Raw genomic sequence first — 12,914 nt, 5'->3', positions numbered from 1 at the left:
CCGGCCACTCGACCAGTCACGGATATATGTCACGGATATATGCGCCGGCCACTCGACCAGTCACGGATATATGTCACGGATATATGCGCCGGCCACTCGACCAGTCACGGATATATGCGCCGGCCACTCGACCAGTCACGGATATATGCGCCGGCCACTCGAACTTACACAATATGTAAGGTTTAAAAAAACAAACAAATGCAGCGCGAGTCTTGTGGCTCTATTAGCATCGCGCCGGCCACTACCAGCCACACGATCTCTCACTGTTTACATCTATCAGACACTCCTATTGATACACAAAAGCACACATACAGTGCAATACATATCTTATTTACCTATTTCTCATCTTATCGTTTTTTTTATTTGCTCTTTTTACCCGTATGGGAGCGCGCTCGTGGCTAAGCGAAGCGTCGCACCAGCCACACGATCTCTCGCTGTTTATGGCCACTACCAGCCACACGATCTCTCACTGTTTACATCTTTCAGACACTCCTAATGATACACGAGAGCACAAAGACAGTGCAATACAGATCTTATTTACCTATTTCTAAACTAAATCTTATTTTTTATTCGCTCTTTTTACCCGTATATGGGAGTGCACGCTCGTGGCTCTATAGCATCGCGCCGGCCACTACCAGCCACACGATCTCTCACTGTTTACATCTTTCAGACACTCCTAATGATACACGAGAGCACAAAGACAGTGCAATACAGATCTTATTTACCTATTTCTCAACTAAATCTTATTTTTTATTCGCTCTTTTTACCCGTATATGGGAGTACACGCTCGTGGCTCTATAGCATCGCGCCGGCCACTACCAGCCACACGATCTCACTGTTTACATCTATCAGACACTCCTATTGATACACAAAAGCACACATACAGTGCAATACATATCTTATTTACCTATTTCTCATCTTATCGGTTTTTTTATTTGCTCTTTTTACCCGTATGGGAGCGGCAGTGGCAGGCGCATATATCCGTGACTGGTCGAGTGGCCGGCGCATATAACGCAGTGGCAGGCGCATATATCCGTGACTGGTCGAGTGGCCGGCGCATATTTAGAGTGTCCCAGTCATGAGTCACACCCTATGGCGTTATTTTTTAGTCAAAAGTTATGAGCGTGTAAGACATGCTCACGAGCACATTATGTTATTTCACATGCGCAAAAATGAACCTTCAGCTGGCATGATAAAAGTACTTGCGCACAAATTCAACAACCGAGAGGTGTACAGGTAGCTGCAAGCGAGCGCCTGGCATACTCTCATAGGTTAACTCTGCTTGTACAGTGCTAACAGAACGCGGGCTTCTGCTCGCGGAGTGCTGTTTTGCTCGCGCAGTGGATTTCTGCTCGCTCAGCTGATTTCTGCTCGCTCGAGTCTACATGACTTTTGACAATTTGGGGGCGGAAACCAAGGAGGGCACTGACCCTCTTATGATTGGTCACTTTCATCATGGAAAATCTTGGGAAATCCTAACCCCGCCCACCTTCTGACGCAGCGCACGTCACTCAGCTCGCTCTGCTACTCCAGCTATCTCTGTGTATATTTTAGACAACGAAATATGTGATAAAACACCATACTAACTATTTTCGTTTTCATTTAAAGAAATCTTAAACATGATAGCCACACAAATGTGGTTCAGGCAACGCGTATTGATTATATTCACTGCACATAACGTTTGCCTATTTATAAAAAAAAAATATATATAAAACACAAACCTGTCTCTTTTCGTTTTAAATATAATATAAAACCATTAAACATTTTAATATGGTCCAGGCAATATGTGCATTTGTACCAAACAACAGATTTTGCAGTAAACAACCATTTTTTACATACGATTATTACAATTTAAAATGACAAAACTCAACCCAGTCTCTTTTTGTTAAATTTCAGTTTTTATCAATAATAGCCATAATATTTTTTTAAAAGCGCTGACTTTGTATGTTTGACTGAATTGTTTGCTTTATTTGTATAGCTTCTTATACCTTTTATAAGAAGCTATACAAATAAAGCAAACAATTCAGTCAAACATACAAAGTCAGCGCTCTAATCTAACCATACAACGGTAAAGATAAATAGCTTATATGTATAGCTTTATTTGTATAGCTTCTTATACCTTTTACTTATACTTTTATAATGGCTAATATTGATAAAAACTGAAATTTAACAAAAAGAGACTGGGTTGAGTTTTGTCATTTTAAATTGTAATAATTGTATGTAAAAAATTGTTGTTTACTGCAAAATCTGTTGTTTGGTACAAATGCACATATTGCCTGGACCATATTAAAATGTTTAATGGTTTTATATTATATTTAAAACGAAAAGAGGCAGGTTTGTGTTTTATATTTTGTTTTGTTTTTAAATAGGCAAACGTTATGTGCAGTGAATATAATCAATACGCGTTGCCTGAACCACATTTGTGTGGCTATCATGTTTAAGATTTCTTTAAATGAAAACGAAAATAGTTAGTATGGTGTTTTATCACATATTTTGTTGTCTAAAATATACACAGAGATAGCTGGAGTAGCAGAGCGAGCTGAGTGACGCGCGCTGCGTCAGAAGGTGGGCGGGGTTAGGATTTCCCAAGATTTTCCATGATGAAAGTGACCAATCATAAGAGGGTCAGTGCCCTCCTTGGTTTCCGCCCCCAAATTGTCAAAAGTCATGTAGACTGGAGCGAGCAGAAATCAGCTGAGCGAGCAGAAATCCACTGCGCGAGCAAAACAGCACTCCGCGAGCAGAAGTCCGCTGCGCGCGAGCAGGATTCCACTGTACAAGCAGAGTTAACCTATGAGAGTATGCCAGGCGCTCGCTCGCAGCTACCTGTACACCTCTCGGTTGTTGAATTTGTGCGCGAGTACTTTTATCATGCCAGCTGAAGGTTCATTTTTGCGCGTGTGAAATAACATAATGTGCTCGTGAGCATGTCTTACACGCTCATAACTTTTGACTAAAAAATAACGCCATACACACCACTGAGAATGGCCGAAGTTACACACAGTGTTTCACTCAATTGAGGCTAAAGCAAAGGTTTTTTGATTACTCACTCACTCTTGAGTGTCTGGCGCGAGTGATTTAAATTTGGTAGTGGCCGGCGCGATGCTAATAGAGCCACGAGCGCGCACTCCCATATACGGGTAAAAAGAGCGAATAAAAAATAAGATGTAGTTGAGAAATAGGTAAATAAGATCTGTATTGCACTGTCTTTGTGCTCTCGTGTATAATTAGGAGTGTCTGAAAGATGTAAACAGTGAGAGATCGTGTGGCTGGTAGTGGCCGGTGCGATGCTAATAGAGCCACGAGTGCGCACTCCCATATACGGGTAAAAAGAGCGAATAAAAAATAAGATTTAGTTGAGAAATAGGTAAATAAGATCTGTATTGCACTGTCTTTGTGCTCTCGTGTATAATTAGGAGTGTCTGAAAGATGTAAACAGTGAGAGATCGTGTGGCTGGTAGTGGCCATAAACAGCGACAGATCGTGTGGCTGGTGTGACGCTTCGCTTAGCCACGAGCGCGCTCCCATACGGGTAAAAAGAGCAAATAAAAAAACCGATAAGATGAGAAATAGGTAAATAAGATATGTGTTGCACTGTATGTTTGCTTTTGTGTATCATTAGGAGTGTCTGATAGATGTAAACAGTGAGAGATCGTGTGGCTGGTATGGCCGGCGCGATGCTAATAGAGCCAAGAGCGCGCGCTCCCATACGGGTAAAAAGAGCGAAAAGAATATAAGATTTAGATGAGAAATAGGTAAATAAGATATGTATTGCACTGTGTGCTTTTGTGTATCAATAGGAGTGCCTGATAGATGTAAACAGTGAGAGATCGTGTGGCTGGTAGTGGCCGGCGCGATGCTAATAGGGCCACGAGACTCGCGCTGCATTTGTTTTTTTGTTTTTTAAACCTTACATATTGTGTAAGTTCGAGTGGCCGGCGCATATATCCGTGACTGGTCGAGTGGCCGGCACATATAACGCAGTGGCAGGTGCATATATCCGTGACTGGTCGAGTGGCCGGCACATATAACGCAGTGGCAGGTGCATATATCCGTGACTGGTCGAGTGGCCGGCACATATAACGCAGTGGCAGGTGCATATATCCGTGATTGGTCGAGTGGCCGGCGCATATAACGCAGTGGCAGGTGCATATATCCGTGACTGGTCGAGTGGCCGGCACATATAACGCAGTGGCAGGTGCATATATCCGTGACTGGTCGAGTGGCCGGCACATATAACGCAGTGGCAGGTGCATATATCCGTGATTGGTCGAGTGGCCGGCGCATATATCCGTGATTGGTCGAGTGGCCGGCGCATATATCCGTGACTGGTCGAGTGGCCGGCGCATATATCCGTGATTGGTCGAGTGGCCGGCGCATATATCCGTGACTGGTCGAGTGGCCGGCGCATATATCCGTGACTGGTCGAGTGGCCGGCGCATATAACGCAGTGGCAGGCGCATATATCCGTGACTGGTCGAGTGGCAGCTCCCCCTGCCACGCAAAGATTTTACCCCTACAGCTATTTTCTTTAATCTTCATAAATCGCATCGGAGCAACTGTGTCTAAAGTGCTGGAAAAGAGAAAGTTAAAAGTTTCTGTCGCAATATCTAGTTCTTCTAAGCTATCCGGGATGCTGTGATGATGAAACTGATTAGGAAGATTATTAATAAAGCAATCTTTAGTGGCAGAAGTGATACGTCTAACATATTTGTAACACGGAGTCGCAGCCTTGGCTAAATGAAGTTTACACGAGACTAGATAATGATCTGAGATGTCATCGCTCTGCTGCAGAATTTCAACGGCATCAACATCTATTCCGTATGATAATATTAGATCTAGAGTATGATTACGACAATGAGTGGGTCCTGACACGTGTTGTCTCCAATAGAGTTAAGAATGTCTTTAAATGCCAATCCCAATGCATCTTTTTCATTATCCACATGTGTATTAAAATCACCAACAATTAGTACTTTATCTGCAGCCAGTACTAACTCTGATAGAAAGTCAACAAATTCTTTGATAAAGTCTGTATGGTGCCCTGGTGGCCTGTATACAGTAGCCAGCAAAAATCTCAAACGTGATTTATCATTTACACTATATGTTGCTACATTAAGCACCAACACTTCAAAATAATTATATTTAACTAGACTTCTTAGTAATTCTGAAAATATTACTATAAATTACACCAACACCTCCTCCTTTGCCTTTCAGACGAGGTTCATGTTTATTACAGTAATCTTGCGGGGTTGACTCATTTAAAGTAATGTAATCATTTGGTTTTTGCCAGGTTTCTGTCAAACACAGCACATCTAGATTATAGTCTGTAATCATATCATTAACAATAAGTGCTTTTGAAGTAAGGGATCTAATATTCAGCAACCCGAGCTTTATCATTTGCTGATTTGTATTATATCCGTTTTTTATTTGATGAACATCAATTACATTTTTACCCTTAGATGGGTTTGGAAGTTTAATGTCCTAATTCGGGGAACAGACACGGTCTCTATATGATGATAGCTAGGTGAAAGAGGCTCTATGTGTTGGGATTTATCTGACCTTGGTGACGTGAGACGGCTAGCAGACGGTCGGTTTAGCCAGTCGGTCTGCTTCCTGACCTGAGCCCCAGATTGTCATGTTTGAGCTCTAAGACTATGTGCCATATTACTAGAGAGAAGAGCAGCACCATCCCAGGATGATATAATTGTGAAACCATGATATTGTTACTGTGAAGTAAAATTGAGATTTTGGTCATATCACCCATCCATATTCTTTGCTAGATAGCAGAAAAGGTTCCCACAGTTTTTCATACAGTATGGATTTTTTAATAGTGTTCACCACAAGTAATATTGTGTCCGCTCAATTGTGCTCTTTCTTGCAAGAAAATGATATCTATGAAAAATTTCAGTCAGGATTCCCCTAGTGAAAAAAAAGTATGCTAAGTATACTTGCAGCCAGACTAATTGTCAGTATACTTCAAGTGTGTTAATAATTAGTTAACTTGAAGTGTGCTATTTTGGATACATTTTTTTTGTACTAAGTGTATTTTAGTTATAATTAAATTATACTAAAGTATAACTTTAAGTGTATTTAGTGTACTTTTTGATGCTAAATTGAGACAATTTTAAGTATACTTAGTACACTTTAAGTACATGCGTATTTTCATGTTTGATTAGTGATATTAAAGCGTACTTTTTTGTATTACAAGTACATTACAAATTAATTAAGAGTGTCTTCCAAACAAACAAGAAATATACCATAAATATATTATTTTTGAGTAAAAATATACTTTCTTCCCCAAAGCTGAATGCACTTGTCAGGGTCATTACAATAAATATGTGACTTGAATCAACAGTGTTAATAAATGGTTGTTGAGTATTCTCATGAAACAAGATAGAGTAGAGGCTTCGACCCGGAAACAGTATTAAGGTGCAGTAAAATTATCTGTTGTTCTGTGAATGTTCACTGGTGAATTCCAGTCATTTCAATAAGAATCCACATGATCAGCAATTTCGTTTGTGGTCAAATGTCACTATGGGACCAAGTTGGTCACTGGAATTCGCTAGATTTGACCAACAGAAAGCAGCTTGAAAGTGACTCCTGTGTGAGCTGTGCTTCATACATTACGCCGCTACACTGCTGACAATGGTCAATGGACTTTTTTGCCCGTGTAATTTCACAAAATTAATCAATAATAAAATCCTCACAAGGGACATGTTACAGGAATCATACTTAAAGAGTTAGAAAAGTGAAAAGGTAAAGGAGATTCGTTTTCCGTTTATTTTTCCTCTTTTCTGGTGGATGGTCTAGGCACTTCAGTGATTTTCAGGTCTACAGGAGGATTTTTATTCTTGTTCAATCTTGTATTTCAGCTTACTGAGATCCCTGCAAAGTACAAAATGTACAGTTAGTAAGGTTATTAAAGTGATAGTTGTGAAATTTAAATAATCTCCTCAGCCTTGTGACGTTCCAAACCTGTTTGACTTTCTGTCTGTGGAACCCAAAAGCAAATCTCAGGCATAATGCAACCCCTGTCACCATTCAATTTCACTGCATGAAACACAAGCAGAACAAAATTGTGTAAATCATTCATTAAACCATTCTTATGTACACTTGTCTAGTTCAATTCAATGCAACAATTTATGTAAAAATGGTTAAGCTCCAAAAATGTCCCGGAAAAGATCCTAAAAATAATCAATGAGTTCACAACTCATGTGTTATGGGTTGTGTTGTAAGTCTTCTGAAGCCATATAGCTTTTTCCTTGTTTTTTTTTTTTTGGTCGAAAAAGACTAAACTTGAAGTTGTAATTCAGAGTTAAAATGTCTTACATTCAAATGCAAATGATAAAGATATAAGAAAAAATGCATAGCATTATTGGCACCAAACCTGTGATTAACATAACATTGACATACATTAACATTAACATCACATTAATGATATTTGAGAGCATGAGGGAAGATTTTCAAAGAATAACTGATTAAAAAACACAAGTACACAGTCAAACAATACAATTTCACACGGAGAAAATTCATAGTAATAAGGTAATATAGGTAACTTACTGTAATTCAATGTTGCCACTGAAATGTTCAGATTATTTTAGAAATGTACTGGTAGTTCTGGGGAAACAAAAGAACAAAGCTTTCCTGTAGCTCAGTGGTAAGAGCATTGCGTTAACAACGCAAGGTTGTGGGTTCGATCCCAGGGGATTGCACATAACCTATGTATAAATGTATAGGATAATGCAATGTAAGTCGCTTTGGATAAAAGCGTCTGCCAAATGCATAAATGTAAATATAAAGCTGATTATTCACAACATAATATTTATTGACCAGTATTACGATTCGTCTAGGGTTAATCGTAACAAAAGAATAAAATAAATAAACATGTCTCCCACGCCCAGTCGTCAGACCCAAAGAACTCAAGTGACTTCAAAAATCAAGAAAAAACGATAAACGTTTTATTAAGACAAAAAAAATTTGAACAATTTGAAAGTTAGATGTAACCAAATAAAGTAACAAAAAAACAGTAGGTGTTATAGTCTTCAGGAAGACCCAAGGCCCAAAATAACAAACAAAACAGATAATAAATAAAATAGGCAACTAACTTCCCTCAAAGTATCCAAAATCAAAATTACAACAAATTACCCTCCATACTCTAACAAAACAGAACGAACAGGATTTCAAAAGAAAAGGGCAGGTCAACCCTACAAAGAACACCACTAAAAACAAAAACAAAAAAAAAGTAATTAACATATAGGCTGCTACAACAATGGTCTGACGGCTGGAGAAGAGCCAGGAGAAGTGCGACCGGCCCGGAATCGCAACAACTCGTCCTCTGGAAACGGAAGCACGGTCTTAAACCCACGTAAAGGGGTGGAGCCAGCTCACAGCTAATCATCGTAATCCTAAAACAAAGCAGCAAAATAAGCACACACACAAAAAATAACAATAACAAAATAAATACAAATACAAACAATATACAAACTCAAAACATTATACGAAATTACATAATTCCGTAACACCAGTAAATGGCTTTAAAATGGTATTCGAGAGGATGAGGACACCTGTAGTAACGTTAAGTTAGGCTAACGTTAAACAAAAACAGACCAAACTATATTAACCTGCTTTTGTTATTCATAACAAATGCCAATGACGACAACAGGAATCAGCTAAATTATAGGCTATATCAGCAATTTGAAGACACAGTTGTACAGAATATGTTGAATTGAATGACTAAATCAATCTAAGACAATAAGTCAGTAATTTCCATTTGTTCATTGACGCCCGTGAAGAGACGACTCGACGCCCGTGAAGAGACGACTCGACGCCCGTGAAGAGACGACTCGACGCCCGTGAAGAGACGACTCGACGCCCGTGAAGAGACGACTCGACGCCCGTGAAGAGGCGACTCGACGCCCGTGAAGGGACAACTCGACGCCTGTGTATATTTCTGAAATGCACTTTCTGTAAAGCTGCTTTGAGACAATGTATTGTGAAAAGCGCTATACAAATAAATTTGAATTGAATTGAATTAATTGACTACATTATAACCAGAAATAAGTATATAAATGGCTGCTAGAGAAAGAAAGAAAGAGAGAAAGACAGAGAGACAGAAAGAGAAAGAAAGAGAGAGAGAGAGAGGGTAGAGAGAGAAAGAAAGACAGAAAGAGAGAGAAAGAAAGACAGAAAGAGAGAGAGAGAGAAAGAAAGAGAGTGCAGAGAGAGTGCAGAAAGAGAGACAGAGAGAGAGTGCAGAAAGAGAGAGACAGAGAGAGAGTGCAGAAAGAGAGAGACAGAGAGAGAGTGCAGAAAGAGAGACAGAGAGAGAGTGCAGAAAGAGAGAGAGAGGGCAGAAAGACAGAGAGAGAGGGCAGAAAGAGAGAGAGACAGAGAGAGAGGGCAGAAAGAGAGAGAGACAGAGAGAGAGAGGGCAGAGATGAGGTTAGTCAGTATAGGCCTGTGTAGTTTCCTCATTCGCTGTGACCTAGGCCTATCCCTGCACTGGACGGCCAATTTCACATGTATTTTTGTGTATTCTCAAAATACTAAATACTGTATTTGTATTTAAATATTTTTTTTCACACAGTATTTTGTATTTTAAATACATTTCCATGTTTTTTTCTTCCTCTTTTTTTAAAATACATTTTTGCTGACTTTCTATCAGAGTTAGTTCTGGCTGCAGATAAAGCCCTAATTGTTGGTGATTTTAATACACACATAGATAATGAAAAAGATGCATTGGGATTGGCATTTAAAGACATTCTGAACTCTACTGGAGTTAGACAACACGTGTCACGACCGACTCATTGTCATAATCATAAATAACAAAAAATGCATTTTTTAAATGTATTATAACGAATTATTTAAGAAAATATATATTAAGATTTTCAACCTTGTACACTGTAAAAATAAAAGGTGCCTGGAGGAACCTTTTGGGGTTCTTCACTTTGCCACACCGGCGGAACCGTCTGTAGATCCTCTAGGCACCCTTTAAAAAGGGGCGGTTCTCTGAGGAACCACACAGGTTTCCTGAGGAACTCTTATATAAGGCACTGTGTGGAACCACTGTGGGTGCCTCCAGGAACCAAATTTCAATTTTATTTTATTTGTATTAAATTAATTTCATGTTGTTACTATGGTTACCACCATTAACTTCTATTATAATAAACAAACTGAACCAAATACAAAATAAGAATTGTTTATTACATATTTTAGATCCATTTTAATACATACACTTCCATGCACTTGAAAAAAAAAAAGTAACATGAATAATCAACCATGTGTATACAATAGGCTACACAAGAAAAGACATCTCATCAAAATGCATGGAAAACACATGTTCCATGTAATAAATCAATGTAAAAAATTACAATTTTGACTAATTAAAAATGTCCATCTTCACTTAATTTTAAAACATGTGTTTCAGTCCGCTTGTTAAGTCTGACGTCACTGATGCCAGATGCCAAAAACAAACAACAAACAGTGCTAATATACACTCATTGTGCTGTAATATTCCTGAAAATTAGAATCCTAACCTTTATCTCTATTCCGAAATCTCAGATGGTTAGTTATTCAGCTATTTTGAATCATAAAATGTTGAAGTCTGGGATGCCGTGAGACTGGAGACTGAAATGTACACTATGCCTTTTGAAAAGCTTAAATGTGTGACTTGAATCAACAGTTCCCATAAATGGTTGTTGAGTATTCTCAATATCTAGAAACAAGATAGGAAGTAGAAGTAGAGGTTTCGACCCGGAAACAGTATTCCTTATGTCACAACAAGCAGAAAACATTTTCCATTTTAACAGAGTTAAGGTGCAGTAAAATGATCTGTTGTTCTGTGAATGTTCACTGGTGAATTCAGTCATTTCAATAAGAATCCACACGATCAGCAATTTTGTCTTTTTGCCTGTGTAATTTCACGAAATTCACAAATGTGATGCACCTTTACTCGCTGCAACATAAAATGCAATCAATTATAAAATCTTCAGAAGGGACACATGAGGTACTTAACAAGTTAGAAAAGTGAAAAGGTGCATCAGCTTCATTTTCTGTTTGCTTTTCCTCTTTTCTGGTGGATGGTCCAGGCACTTCAGTGATTTTCAGGTCTACAGGAGGATTTTTATTCTTGATCAAACTTGTATTTCAGCTTACCGAGATCCCTGCAAAGTACAACATTTACTGTTAATAAGGTTATTAAAGTTATTAAATAATTCCCTCAGCCTTGTGACGTTCCAAACCTGTTTGACTTTCTGTCTGTGGAACCCGAAAGCAGATCTCATAATGCAACCCGTCACCATTCAATATCACTGCATGAAACACAAGCATACATTTTTTTTGTAATTCATTCAAACTATTCTTATGTACACTTGTCTAGTTCAATTCAATGCAACAATTTATGTAAAAAATGGTTAAGCTCCAAAAATGTCCCAGAAAAGATCCTAGTCAATGAGTTCACAACTCATGTGTTATGGGTTGTGTTGTAAGTCTTCTGAAGTCATATAATAGCTTTTTCCTTTTTTTTGTCGAAAAAGACTAAACTTTAAGTTATAATTCAGGGTTCAAATGTCTTATATTCAAATGCATATGATTAAGGTATAGCCTATAAAAAATGCATAGCATTATTAGCTCCAAACCTGTGATATTATTTTTCTGAGTAACATGAATGAGATTTGAGAGCATGAGGGAAGATTTTCAGAGAATAACTTATTAAAAAAGTACACAGTCAAACAATACAATTTCACACAGAGAAAGTTCATAGTAATAAAGTACGTGCATGTGGTGTATAGGTAACTTACTGTAATTCAATGTTGCCTCTGAAATGTTCAGATTATTTTAGAAATGTACTGGTTGTTCTGGGGAAACAAAAGAACAAAGCTGATTATTCACAACATAATATTTATTGACCAGTAAATGGCTTTAAAATGGTATTTGAGAGAATGAGGGCACCTGTAGTAAGTAAAGTTAGGCTAAACAAAAACAGACCAAACTATATTAACCTGCTTTTGTTATTCATAACAAACGCCAATGACGACAGCAGGAATCAGCTACATTAGTTAGGCTATCTCAGCAATTTGAAGACACAGTTTTACAGAATATGTTGAATTGAATGACTAAATCAATCTAATACAATAAGTCAATAATTTCCATTTGTTCATTAACTTACGTTAGATCAACGTAGTTAGCATCGCGGCTAAAACCTTCATACCAGATACTGTGCAATAAACGAGTGGTAAACACTGTAAAAAAGTAGTAATGTATAATCAATTTAGTTTATATATATGTGTGTTTGAATATATAGTGAGTAGACTCTGTATTTATATTTATTTGGCGAGTTTACAAACCTTGTAACGGAGAGCCGATCAAACGGCGGAAGCTTTGATGAGAGGACGGAGCCGTTACCCGATGACGTCGATCAGCTGAGCTTTGTTGCGCGCGAGCAGCGCGAGGATCACTGAAGCGACGACAGTAGAGGAATAGCAGCAGTTTCGTGACAGAATAAAACTTTTCTCCTCCTAGTTCTTCTTCTTCAAATAATAATTTATGAAGAAGTAGGTAAAAATTATTATTTGATTACTATTATTTATTCAATAATAATTAATGAATTCTTCTTATTAATATTATTATAATTTAGTGTTGTTGTTTAAGGTTTAAATTAATCAACAAAATAGGCCTATAGATACTAAATAAATGTAAGCTACCTAGGTGAAAAAGACGTAGGCTACTGTTAAATGTATTAAAAATGCATTAAAGTATATTTGTATTGTAGGCCTACTAAAAACACACTCAAGTTCATTTTTAATAGTACGTCTTTTTTCACCTGGGTATGTAGGCTATACTGAATCAAACTTAAGTAGCCTATAATAATAATAATAGGATAATAATATTCTCATTCTGGCCTCACAGAACCATTG

General features: G+C 38.0%; 1 long non-coding RNA gene across 2 annotated transcripts; it reads right to left on the bottom strand.

Annotated features, from left to right (window-relative positions):
• Positions 1-6,241: 6,241 nt before the first annotated feature.
• LOC309479314 lies at positions 6,242-12,460 on the bottom strand. 2 transcript variants are annotated; one of them, XR_014199185.1, is made up of 4 exons: positions 12,167-12,460; positions 11,799-11,855; positions 6,976-7,050; positions 6,242-6,885 (listed from the first exon to the last, which is right to left on the bottom strand). It is a non-coding gene; the product is annotated as an uncharacterized lncRNA (long non-coding RNA). The 2 variants fall into 2 exon arrangements; XR_014199186.1 differs by lacking the exons at positions 6,242-6,885; positions 6,976-7,050 and adding an exon at positions 11,240-11,309.
• Between the last annotated feature and the right edge of the window lie 454 nt (positions 12,461-12,914).

Source organism: Leuciscus leuciscus, assembly GCF_965113295.1.
Source record: "Leuciscus leuciscus genome assembly, chromosome: 17".
Taxonomy (NCBI): Eukaryota; Metazoa; Chordata; class Actinopteri; order Cypriniformes; family Leuciscidae; genus Leuciscus; species Leuciscus leuciscus.
This window is presented reverse-complemented; position numbering and strand designations above follow the sequence as displayed.